At 42.3% G+C, this 10,853-nt stretch overlaps 1 protein-coding gene across 1 annotated transcript in view; it reads right to left on the reverse strand.

The window, feature by feature from the left end:
- Positions 1-9,113, reverse strand: part of ASXL3 (ASXL transcriptional regulator 3) — a 125,145-nt gene extending 116,032 nt beyond the window's left edge. The window contains exon 1 of the mRNA XM_005153541.3: positions 9,082-9,113. The gene's annotated coding sequence lies outside the window, so the exon portion shown is untranslated. The remainder of the gene's footprint in view (positions 1-9,081) is intronic.
- Positions 9,114-10,853: the final 1,740 nt, after the last annotated feature.

Genomic DNA, 10,853 nt, shown 5'->3' on the forward strand with positions numbered 1-10,853 from the left:
TGATGTTTTCTCTCTAGTCACTGTCAGAGGAAAAAAAAAAAAAAGAAAAAAAGATAACCATGCATCTGAATTCTAAATCATGCCTGTCGGACAACTTTTCATTATCATTTTATTTTCCTCCTTCTCTCATTTTTAAGAGACCAGACTCCATCAAAGGCCAGAGAACTCCCAGCTCCTATGAGTAATGAAAGTTACCAAGTGATTTTAGAGATTTCACAAAACTAATTTGGGGTGTGTGACTTATTTCAAGTCTAAACAGAGAAGGTGACCTTGAGGTGCTTTCATTTTTTATTATTACTGAACTAATGCACTAATTAAGATGCTCTTCCCACTCTAAACACTGAATTCTGAAGAAGTTCTCATTGGTCTTACCTGTCTAGAATTTCTAAATGACAGAAATGCCAAATGAGATGAAAGAAGCTGGTGTGATAAGCAAGTGTCATAATTTGGAGATAGCTGCCATAATCTTGGTCCAGAAGAATGACAGCACACTGCAAACAATAGGAGTCTATTTTCTCTCATTGCCCTTGCTAGGGAATATTAGCAGATAGGCTTAGTAACATGGAATGTTACATGCTTCTCTGATACAGCAATGCCAATAGATATTCCAGCAGCTGGTAGATAACGAGAATTTTAAGGTATAAAAAGAATTAACATTTATCCAAAAATAGACATCAGTAGATGTAGTAAAACATCTGGATGTGGAATTTGTTCAGTCAAAACTCTTGGAACTGAAATAAAAATAAATGCTTAATGACAGATGAAGTTAAGTATTTTGGCAATACAATCATAATGGTAGAGCCTCTTGTACAAAGAAGGTTTAAGTCACAAAGGCAAGAACAAATCATATGACACATGAAGATTGACTGTGATTTACTAGAGTCTGCAGACATTTCACAAAGGCATCTCACCAACAATAGCAAACCACTACACACAGGCAAGTTCTCAAGGCTGCTAAGAGCAAGAGGAAATGGATGATTTTGACCTCCAAATGGTTGATGTGTACTTTGGTTAAGGCACTTTCCCCTTTCCAGACATCAAGTTAAACGGGAAGCTAACTAGGATAAAGAAATGTAAACCCCGACTAATATGACTGCTTCACTAAATTCCTGATCCTGTCTATTCTTAACCAAGATCACAACAAGAAAGAGAGGAAATAGCTTTGATATTAAGTTCTCCAAACCAAATCATCTACTAGCTCAAGTCACTTGTCCATCAAGGAACACTTCTGAAGTTGTAAATGTTTAAAAAACATTGTTATCTCTAATTTGGACTGGACAAGATGCAATTATCATCCATAAGATAATAACCTCTAGAGCTGAACCTCTACAAGCAATGAGGAGATTCTCATCACCACAGGCTTGGCTACACCAATCTATGTATATAAAAGGACAAGTTTTAAAACAAAGTGTGTAATGTGTGCCTTCTAAATAAATTATTTCCAAAATCACAGACAATCTAGGACATGACCTAGAATGTCTTCAACAGAGGACTACAGTCCAGTCCTCTTAATTAGTCTGTGAATACCCAGAGCAACAAACTGAACTGTGGTTGTTGATCCTGGTAAATGTTGTCAGACAGAAATTAAACTCAATGCTATACTACAAAACACGTCTCCTCAGACACCTGAGGTACAGGATGCCACATCTAACTCAGAACCCACAATGTAACAGCTGAATCCCATATGTTGAAACCTCATCTAAAAGGTCCACTAATACCAAAGAAAGCTACATGCCAGGGTCCATATAGACTGTGTCCTGCTGAGCTCAAACCATCAAGGTGAGCTGAACTCTTCACATTCAAATCATGAAAACGTTAGACCACCCTCGCCAGTTTCTTGTTCCAATGTCAGAAACAGCAGACCTTGCTTAGACTGAAGTGAATGATGCTGCTCTAGATCCCTCCAGTACTTTAGTGCAGTTCCCAGCCCCAGTTAGTACTGACACCAAAGGGTATGTAGGAAGAAGGCATGCACTGCCAGATGGCTTAACTGTCTCCTGAGACATGACACCTGTGCTAATGTACTATAGTTGTAAGTGAATTTAGGTAGTGGTCTGCTTAAGGTATGGTATTTAGCAAAACATAGATCATCTCATCAAACCAAGATTAGCTGCAGGCAAGCCAGTAGCTGCTGAAGGCACATCTCTACCCTCTTCACATTCCCAGCAGGTACATCTCCTCCCAAGATAATAACTCCAGCAATAGGAAACTGTCTAGCAGGGCTTTGCAAAGACAGGCAGACTTGGAGGGCCAGTACCTCAATGATTTGGGTTTCTCTGAGGAGGACTGTCCTTCAAAATTGATAAGAGATTAAATGGGCCACCTATGGCAAATGTTGTGTTTGAGCAGCATGTGGATTTGCTACCTGAATTAACAGAATAAGCAAATAAGTTGTATCAAGAAGTACTGCTTAGAGCATGCACTGTTCCAGGTTGTTGTAATGCCTTTGGATTACAAACTGACTGTTCCAGAATGAAGGCTAAGGCAATTCATTCCTTCAGTCTGTAAGTTCCTCAAAAGAAGGATTTTGTCAGTTTCAACTGGAATCTGTGGAATCACAATTTCCACTAATCACATCTTCTCTAAGGTCTTCATAGCAGAAAAGGAGGGCATTATTTAGTTATTGCTATTTACAGAGAATGTCAAGATTATCAACATCATACCCAGGGAAAGGGAAAACATTTTGAAGCTTACAACTTCTAAAAAAACCCTGTATTACTCCAAACCCAAGAGGTCAAGTTTAGCAAATGACTTTCCAAGTAACGTAATCTGCTGATCACAGTATAAAGAACAAAGAAAGCCTGAAGGAGGAAGTATAGTGAGTTTGGCTTTTCACCTTGAAGATAGCTTTCTGCCTGGTCCAGACTAGGATGCTGCAATGACATGGTCTGATCCAGGGAACTGATGAACTGGGCTAGCAAATCTAAACCAAACTAGCTGTGAAGGATGGGTAGGGCCTTGGGTGTCATTAGTAGAAACTATTTCACTGTGATTCCAGTTTTCACATGCAACTGACCAAATCTTGTTTGTGAGAAACTTGTCAGCTGCTGGAAGAAATAAAAACAGATCAGTTATCTCAACAGAAACATGCAGTATGACAGGAAAATATTGCTTCTTCTATAGAAAAAGGTAAGCCAGGAGCCATTGAAAGCATTCTCTGCAAGTCAGCATTAAATCAAACCTTAAGGCACTGAAAGCAGCTTCACATTGTTAAGAAATGCTCATATTCAGCTTCCTGTAAGGGTTTTCTCCTATGTTATTCTGCTTTGATAGAAGTAAGATCATATTATTGAGAACAGGTCCTATTCCTGGGCTGGGTTCCTGCCTTCCTGAAAGTCTGGGGTGCCACAGGTTAAAGGTATGTCTTGAGGTAAGTTAGAAAATTATTCCTTTCAATCTGTCCTAGAAGAATGCATAAAGTAAGACGAAATTGAATAAATTTATATTTTATCGTAGATCACTTTTTAAAATAAAAAATAATAACACACACCAATTTCTGCATTATTTCATACAAACAAAATAAAATACTGACACTTTAAACACAACCACAGAAGGTGTAAGAAAAAAATAGTGCAGGTTCAACCTTGCCTAACAAATGCAAAAATTACTTTGAATAAAACAAATGTGAGGAAACCCTAGAGCAAACCAAAATAAAATATAGCTCTTCAAAGCAGCATTGATTTGGGATCAAAAGGAAAGGCCATCAAAACTTCCCAACCACAATGTTCGTGCATGTCTGAAAAAGAATTAACTCAGAACAAATATGGAAATAATAGTAGGTTTTTGTTAAGCCAACAACAAAGAAATCCTTAATACCATAAAACAAAGTTAGGTCAAATCTACCATTTTTAAAGATACATGAAGTTCCTTCCACACAATGCTTTAAAATGCTATTTATAGTACCAAAAGCGAAGACTTAACATGAAAGTCAAAGGGATTATCATCAATGGTTTAACTATGCAGAAGTTACTCTCCTAATTTTCTGTTTCATTTGTAGTCTTTATATTTGAAGATGCAATGGAAAAATACACTATCTTAGAAGACCAGATGAAGCAGCAATCAGCTTTTGGACAGCCAGCCACTTTAAACAGTAACATGCAAGCTAACAATTCCAATGGACTTGTGTGCTTTTCATGTTCGGTTTGGTTATTTGTGGCTTTTTTTTTCAGCATCAGTTTTCTTAATTAATTTATGTAATTTTGTTAAGTTTACAGGAGCAGGAAAACAACTCTTAATTCAGAGCTGGATCCTGTCAGGAGACTCATGCAAGTAATACAAGAATTAAGGTATGAATATTACTCCCCCAATATGCACAAATCACCTGACCCATGAGGACCCTCCATAGCACTGTGAAGTGCATATTCCTTAGTAACACAAGAAAACCTTTCTTTCAGAATGCAGGTTGGAGAAGGAGCAAAAATACTGGAGAGGAGGCCCAATACATGAATAACCCAACCCTACTGTTAGTCTCGATTTTCTTCTGCTTTATTGTCAACTAGTGGTAAAGATGTAACTGAACTGTGTTTCAAACACCACTTACAGGAAAGAGAAGAAGGCAATAATAAGGGCAAGCTATTAATAAAAAAATCCTTTTAAAATGTTACCGTAAACTATCACCCTTCATGGGTAGATGTTCTGTGCTTCATATATACACTGAGCTCTGCGTTCCTGAAGTGAGAAGCCTCCATTCCTTTTGTTCAGGCCTCTTTCACCTTTCTGTATCACAAACAAAGGATCCTGTCTAGCAGTCAAGTGATAAAAAGTTGGATCACTCCTACCTACTTAAAACTGCTATCAGTTTTTGTGTGGCAGAGTATCCTTGGACACATTTTATTCTCAGTAATTTTTGTATGCAGTATTTTGTATGCAGTATCTTCTGGCACAAAATTATTAAGAGGCAGAATTTGCTATTTTGTGACTTTCAGCGAGTTTAAGAGCAGCTGAAACTAAACTGATACAAGTTTTTTCAGCTGAAAGGAATAATTGCAAATTGCTTAAACTACTCAAGTGTTTTACTTTTCCCTTCAATTTTTATGAGTTCTATGTATGGCCAGAAAACTACAATATGGTTTCATCAAATGAGGATCAACTGAAAAACAGGGGAAAGACAGGATGTTTCTCTTCCTTCCTTTTATGATTTTCTTTTGTTCTAATTTTTTTAAGTGTATCTCATTGTACTCAAGTGTATTTCTCTCTTTGTCTATCTGACACAGAAAGAAGAAAAAATGGCATGGAGATAATGCCCAGGTCAAACATAAGCATTGCTCTAGTGTGATACAAAGTAAATAAGTTGACATATCGAGTCCACATCAAAGATATGCCCTTTGGCAGGTTGTAAAAACAAGTTGCAATTTTGTCCATAAAAATGTGTGTTCTACAAAATGGGTTCTGTAACATGAACTGTTAGTGGTATGCCACCATTCCATTGATCCTGCACATGTGTTCATCTCTCAGGAATGCTTGTAAGCTGGGCTATGCCTTGCCCTAAGATAAGCAGGCTTGCATGGGGGAAAAAGCAGTGTGTTGTAGACAGAAAGATTCAACTCTGCAGGAGACGTCTTCCACAAAATGCAAGTTTCAATACAGGACATGCCAGTGGCTCCTGTTTTACTGCCTGTATCACATACATGGTATTTACAGTGAGAGCTGAATATAATGGGAGTCCTTTCCTGCTTATATTTTAAAAATTTAGGGAACAGCTTGAAAAAACACTGCCTTGCAGGAACTTAAGTTTTCAAAGACCCTTTAATCAAATACCAAAACACAGTAAAGGTACTGCTGACTGTCAATTTGGAGCCTCGACACTTAGACTTACACATTATAATGTATTTCAAGACTGTCATGTAATATATTTTTCTAAAGTACTTCTGCTTCTTTCATTGTGAATGTGGGAAATGGAGAGCTGTGTAATGATTTCAGGCTCGAGTCCAGTTTTTGTACTCCTTTTTATCTGTAACTATTACATGGTGCATTATGAGTTTCAATGTAGACTGAATATAGAGACATGACCATATCCATTTCTCTCATAATTACTGTGAGAGAAATAGTAATAGAGAGTGAATGAGGCAAAAGTGTAGCCACAAAGATGATTTTATGACTATGAAACAGAACTACTATGAAGACGCTGTTGTACCATAACTGCCTCTCCCACAGATTTCCTGAACAGCTTTGAGTAAGGTACTTAATCTTTCCATGCCTCAACTCTGCATGGGTAAAGCAGAGGTCAAAATACTTAACTTCACAGGCATGTTATAACTATAGAAACATTTGCATTTGGGAAGCTACTGAGTGTTGCTAATAATAGCTATGTATATACGACTGAAGCATAAAAGAAAAATAAATTTTTGCACTGAGTTTGAAAGGTGTATAGAAAATTAAGTACCACACACCAAACAAAGAAAACAGAATGAAAAATCAGCAGCTGTAGTGAATGAACTTAAAGTACTTGGGGAAATTAGCATGTATATATGTCATTTAAAGTATAGATTGTAATATATGAACTTGCATACCAGAGTAAAAAAGCTAACAATGTTACCTCTGTCATTTCTTACTTTTTAGCACTTCATTTTGAAAGCCCAGTATTGTTGTAATACAAGGGTTTTCGTAAAAAATTTAACACAAAAATATCCATACATTTGGTGTGTTATTCATTCAACCTCCCGTTCCTAAAACTAATTCAGCAGCATACAATTTTACAACATATTGATTTAGGTAACTCACAAGTCTTTTTTTTTTTTTTTTTTGAGGAGATATCAATCACTTCATTGTTTACTTGCCTTTGGAAAGAAATTGATTTAATCAAACCTTGCAGTAATACATTATTGATGTATCCCAAGAAAACAAAGTCATAATGAACCATCAGGATCCTAACATAAAACACTGTAAGGAGTGGCAATTCTGTCAATTCATTGTGATTTGCGAAGGTACGCCACTATATGTGTAAAGCCTGGTGCAAGACTGTAGCTGGTCTGAGCAGCACTATGTATCATTCACATAATGGACAACTTGGGACAAGTTCTCCACAACTTGGCAACCCAGGAAGGCTGGACAAAACCAGTGTGAACCTTGCATATCTCCACCACTTGTATACAGCAGTGTATAATTTGTACTCAATTTTAGCAAATCATGACCCTTCCGGGGAGAGCATTAGGTAATACAACATTATGGTAAGAGTCTCAGCCCTTCTCCTCAGCACTGGCTCAGCCTTTTTCTCTAGAGGCTTTAAACTTTTCCATATATTGGATCTCATGGGAATAGCAATTTTATTTGATACGCAATAAAATTCCTTCATGCACATCTTTCAAACAAAATATATAGTGCCAACTGCAGTAGCAACTTGAAAGAGTAAAGTTAGAACAGCACTTGATGTATTTTACAGACTCTTGAATACAGTTGCCAGTTTAAAGCACAGCGAAAGTAGTCGCGTAGCAACACTCATTGACAAAACTATTATGGCAAAGGTGACAGTTAAACTTCTGTTACAATTGTGAGAAAGGAGGGGTCAGTAGCGACATTGTATCAGAACATCGTTGCAAAAGCTGCAGTGTTACAAAATGCTGTAGGATGCACAATGAGCCATATCAGAATTTAGCACTGACCAAGCATATGAGAACACCTCGGTACAGCTTACAGAGACATCTATAGGTAGTGTCCGTCTAATCCTTATAATTATTTACATAGGAGAGAGAGAGAGAGAGAGGCTGAACTTCCTATGCAGGAACAAGGTGAAATTTCATACAAGGTGAAACCATTTTTACAAAAAAATGTGCTTCACTACTAAACAAGTAGTAGGAATAGGAGGTGAATATCCATTACCAAAACCAGATGCACAGACATGCCACTTAAGCAATTAAGTCTGTATCAGAGAGAGATAACAGATAAAGTTGGTGTAGACACAAAAAGCAATACAATCAGCAGCCTATTTTTCCATCTTTGCCATCTTTCTACGCACCCAGCTGACGCTGAACCAGACCCAACTTTGCATAAGACACACATACAAATGTGTACAACCATATACACTGTGTGTATTTGTTGTAAAATTCCTAGGATGGAGTGAACCTGTACATACTTCAAAACTGAAAAACAACATAAACAATGCGTGCTATCACACTTAGCAAACAATAATACAGAATCATGAAAACAGATACAGTAGTGTAAGGGAGACAGTTTCTTAATGAAGTGGGAATGGGCTAGGTCTCCAGAGCCACGGAGGCTTTCCAGAAGTGGGTCCGACTGCCCTGGATATTTCCCTGCACAATGGGGGAAGCAGAGGGGGTGAAGGGAAATCCCAGGACAGAGTTCTCTCTCACGTCCTCGCCCCTCACCCCGATCCTCTTGTCCGCACTCAAGGGATGATAAAAGGCAATTCGCGGATATCTCACTTTTCCCTAGCATTAAAAGGAGGGATTTTCGTGGGATGTCTGAGGCGTGAACTTGGAGAGATAGAAACAACCCCTGGCTATCTACACACAGTCATGCAAAAGAAGAAAAGAATATAGGCATTTCCTCACACATACACTGCGGAAGGGACGTAGCTATTTCTCCTCTCCAGGCGGGGACGGGAGCGGGGCAGAAAGCTGCCGGTACCGCCAGCCCGGGCTCACCAGCACTGCGAGCGGGCTGCGCCGGCACCGCTGGGGCGACGGAGGGGAACCCTCTCACCAACACCACACACGGGCTCGCACCCTTACCCCGGGGCACCCCGGCCTCTCCCTTCACATATACACATACACACGAACTCGCACACCCGCTCCCGCACAGGCGCTCCCTCACACTCAGGGGCACTCCCTTATACACGCACTCCTTCGCGCTTCCTCGCATACACACACACGCTCTCTCCGCTCATTCTCCCTCTCACAGAGTTCCCTCTCTCGCACACACACACACGCACACTCTCCCTCAGGCTCCCTCTCACACTCTCTCTCGTTCTCTCTCTCCTCCCTCCTTCCCTCACACGCACGCTCTCCCCAACGGCCCCAACCGCCGGCAACAAAGCGGCGGGCAGCGCGCCGGGCTGGCGGCGCACGCACACTCACACACACTCACTCACTTATACACACACAATGCTGCCGCGGCACCTACCAGGCGGGCAGCCTCGGCCCAGGTGCGGTCCTTCTTCTTCCTCTTGTCTTTCATGTTTGCATCTCATTGAGGTGGTTCTGGGGGGCAGGGGAGGGGGAGGGAGGGAGGGGAGCGGGGAGAAGGCGGACCGGGGAAACTGACGGGCGGGAGGGGGGGGGGGGCCCGGAGGGGTTCCGCACGGACAATGATACGGTGACACCGAGCGCTGGAGCCCCCGGGGCGGGAGGGGCGGGAGAAGAGGAGGAGAAGGAGGAGGAGGGGAGAGGGGGCCGGGCCGGCTCGGCTCCCCGCAGCGGCGGCGGCACAGCTGACAGCTTGAGGGATGCTCCGCTACGCTCACAACAATGCACTATGACGTCACGCGGGGGAATGGCGCCCGCACCAAACATCCCCGCGGCGGAGCAGCCCGCCCGAGAGAGCTCCCGACTCCAAGCCTCGCGAGAGTGGCCGCGGCGCCGCTCTGCCCCGGGCCGGGGGGCGGCGGCGGGCGGGGGGAGCTCAGGGAGGGGGGCGGTGGGGCCGGACTACAGCTCCCGTGGTGCTGCGCGACAGGCGGGCGGGCGGGGGGGCGGCTCCCCGGGGACGCGGCTCTGAGGGCGCTGGCGGGGCGGGGCGGGTGTCTATCGGTGGCAGTCGTGGCCGGGGTCGGGCCCTTTCTCGACCCCTGTCTCCCGCCGTCCTCCCTGTTTCACACCGAAACCCTTTACTTACTGCTGGGGCAGCCCGCGGGCTCGGCGGGGCCGGACCGTGCCGGGCCGCGGGGAGCGGGGTGCCGTGGTGCCGGTGTCGTGCCTGTCGCCTCTGCGCTTCCCTCCTTGCTTCGCTCTGAGCGGCGTGCCGAAGTCTGACAGAGCGACCAGTGTCCGAATAGGTGCCGGCTCGGAGAGATCCCACGTTAGTGTTTCGGCTCCTTCTGCTGCCGGAGCAGGAAAGAACATCTTCGTGTGCCAGTGTAAACAAAGGAGTTGATGTGCTGCGCTCGTAAAACTGGGGAGGGATGTGCTCTCTTCTTGGATGACCTCGGATTAAGATGCACACGAAATGCGAATCAAAAGACTTAGCACACCTTCCTGAGTTGCAGGATATTGTGGGTTCTTCCCCGGTTTCTTCCTCTCCCCCAGATATTAGAGTATATTTGCAATACTATTGAAATATGTTTGGCATTCGTTGTTCAGACTGAAACGAGTTACAAATTATTCAGGCTTTTGTGTGTCCATCTGTTCAGCCCCTGCTGCCTCCTTCATCTCTCTCCCAGCAGCACCCCTGCTCTGCCTTGCTGACTGGCCTTTTGTAAATTAAACCTTACTTGCCCACAAAGGTACGATTTAATGGGTGAAAAAATATCACTCCCAGCAACCACAATGAAAACGCTGTTTTATCTAGAAAAGGACTAGACAGCCCCAAAGGAAGCAAAAGTGGTGACTTGATAGTATTCCTAAAACAGTCTTGAGTGCTCAAACGGTGTAGAGTTACCACTGCAGACTCATTCTGCTCTTCCTCCTCACCGTTCTGTTCCCATTGGAAATGATACATGGAATATACCTCTTCACCATGACACCTTTCCAGATTTCTTAAGTCATTTCCCCTTAAAATAAAAACAAGAATAAAACAAAATTATGTTAAAACAGCTGCTTCTAAATTTAGTTTTGATTCCAGAGTGTATAGTTTTGATCAGAGGGTTTGAGTATGTCTTGGAAATTGTCCTGAGAAAATATGTTGTTGCAGTTGGAATATTTTAGGTTCAACAGAGATAGGTTGTGTAAAAATTTTTA

Source organism: Melopsittacus undulatus, chromosome 1, assembly GCF_012275295.1.
Source record: "Melopsittacus undulatus isolate bMelUnd1 chromosome 1, bMelUnd1.mat.Z, whole genome shotgun sequence".
In the NCBI taxonomy this organism is placed as follows: domain Eukaryota; kingdom Metazoa; phylum Chordata; class Aves; order Psittaciformes; family Psittaculidae; genus Melopsittacus; species Melopsittacus undulatus.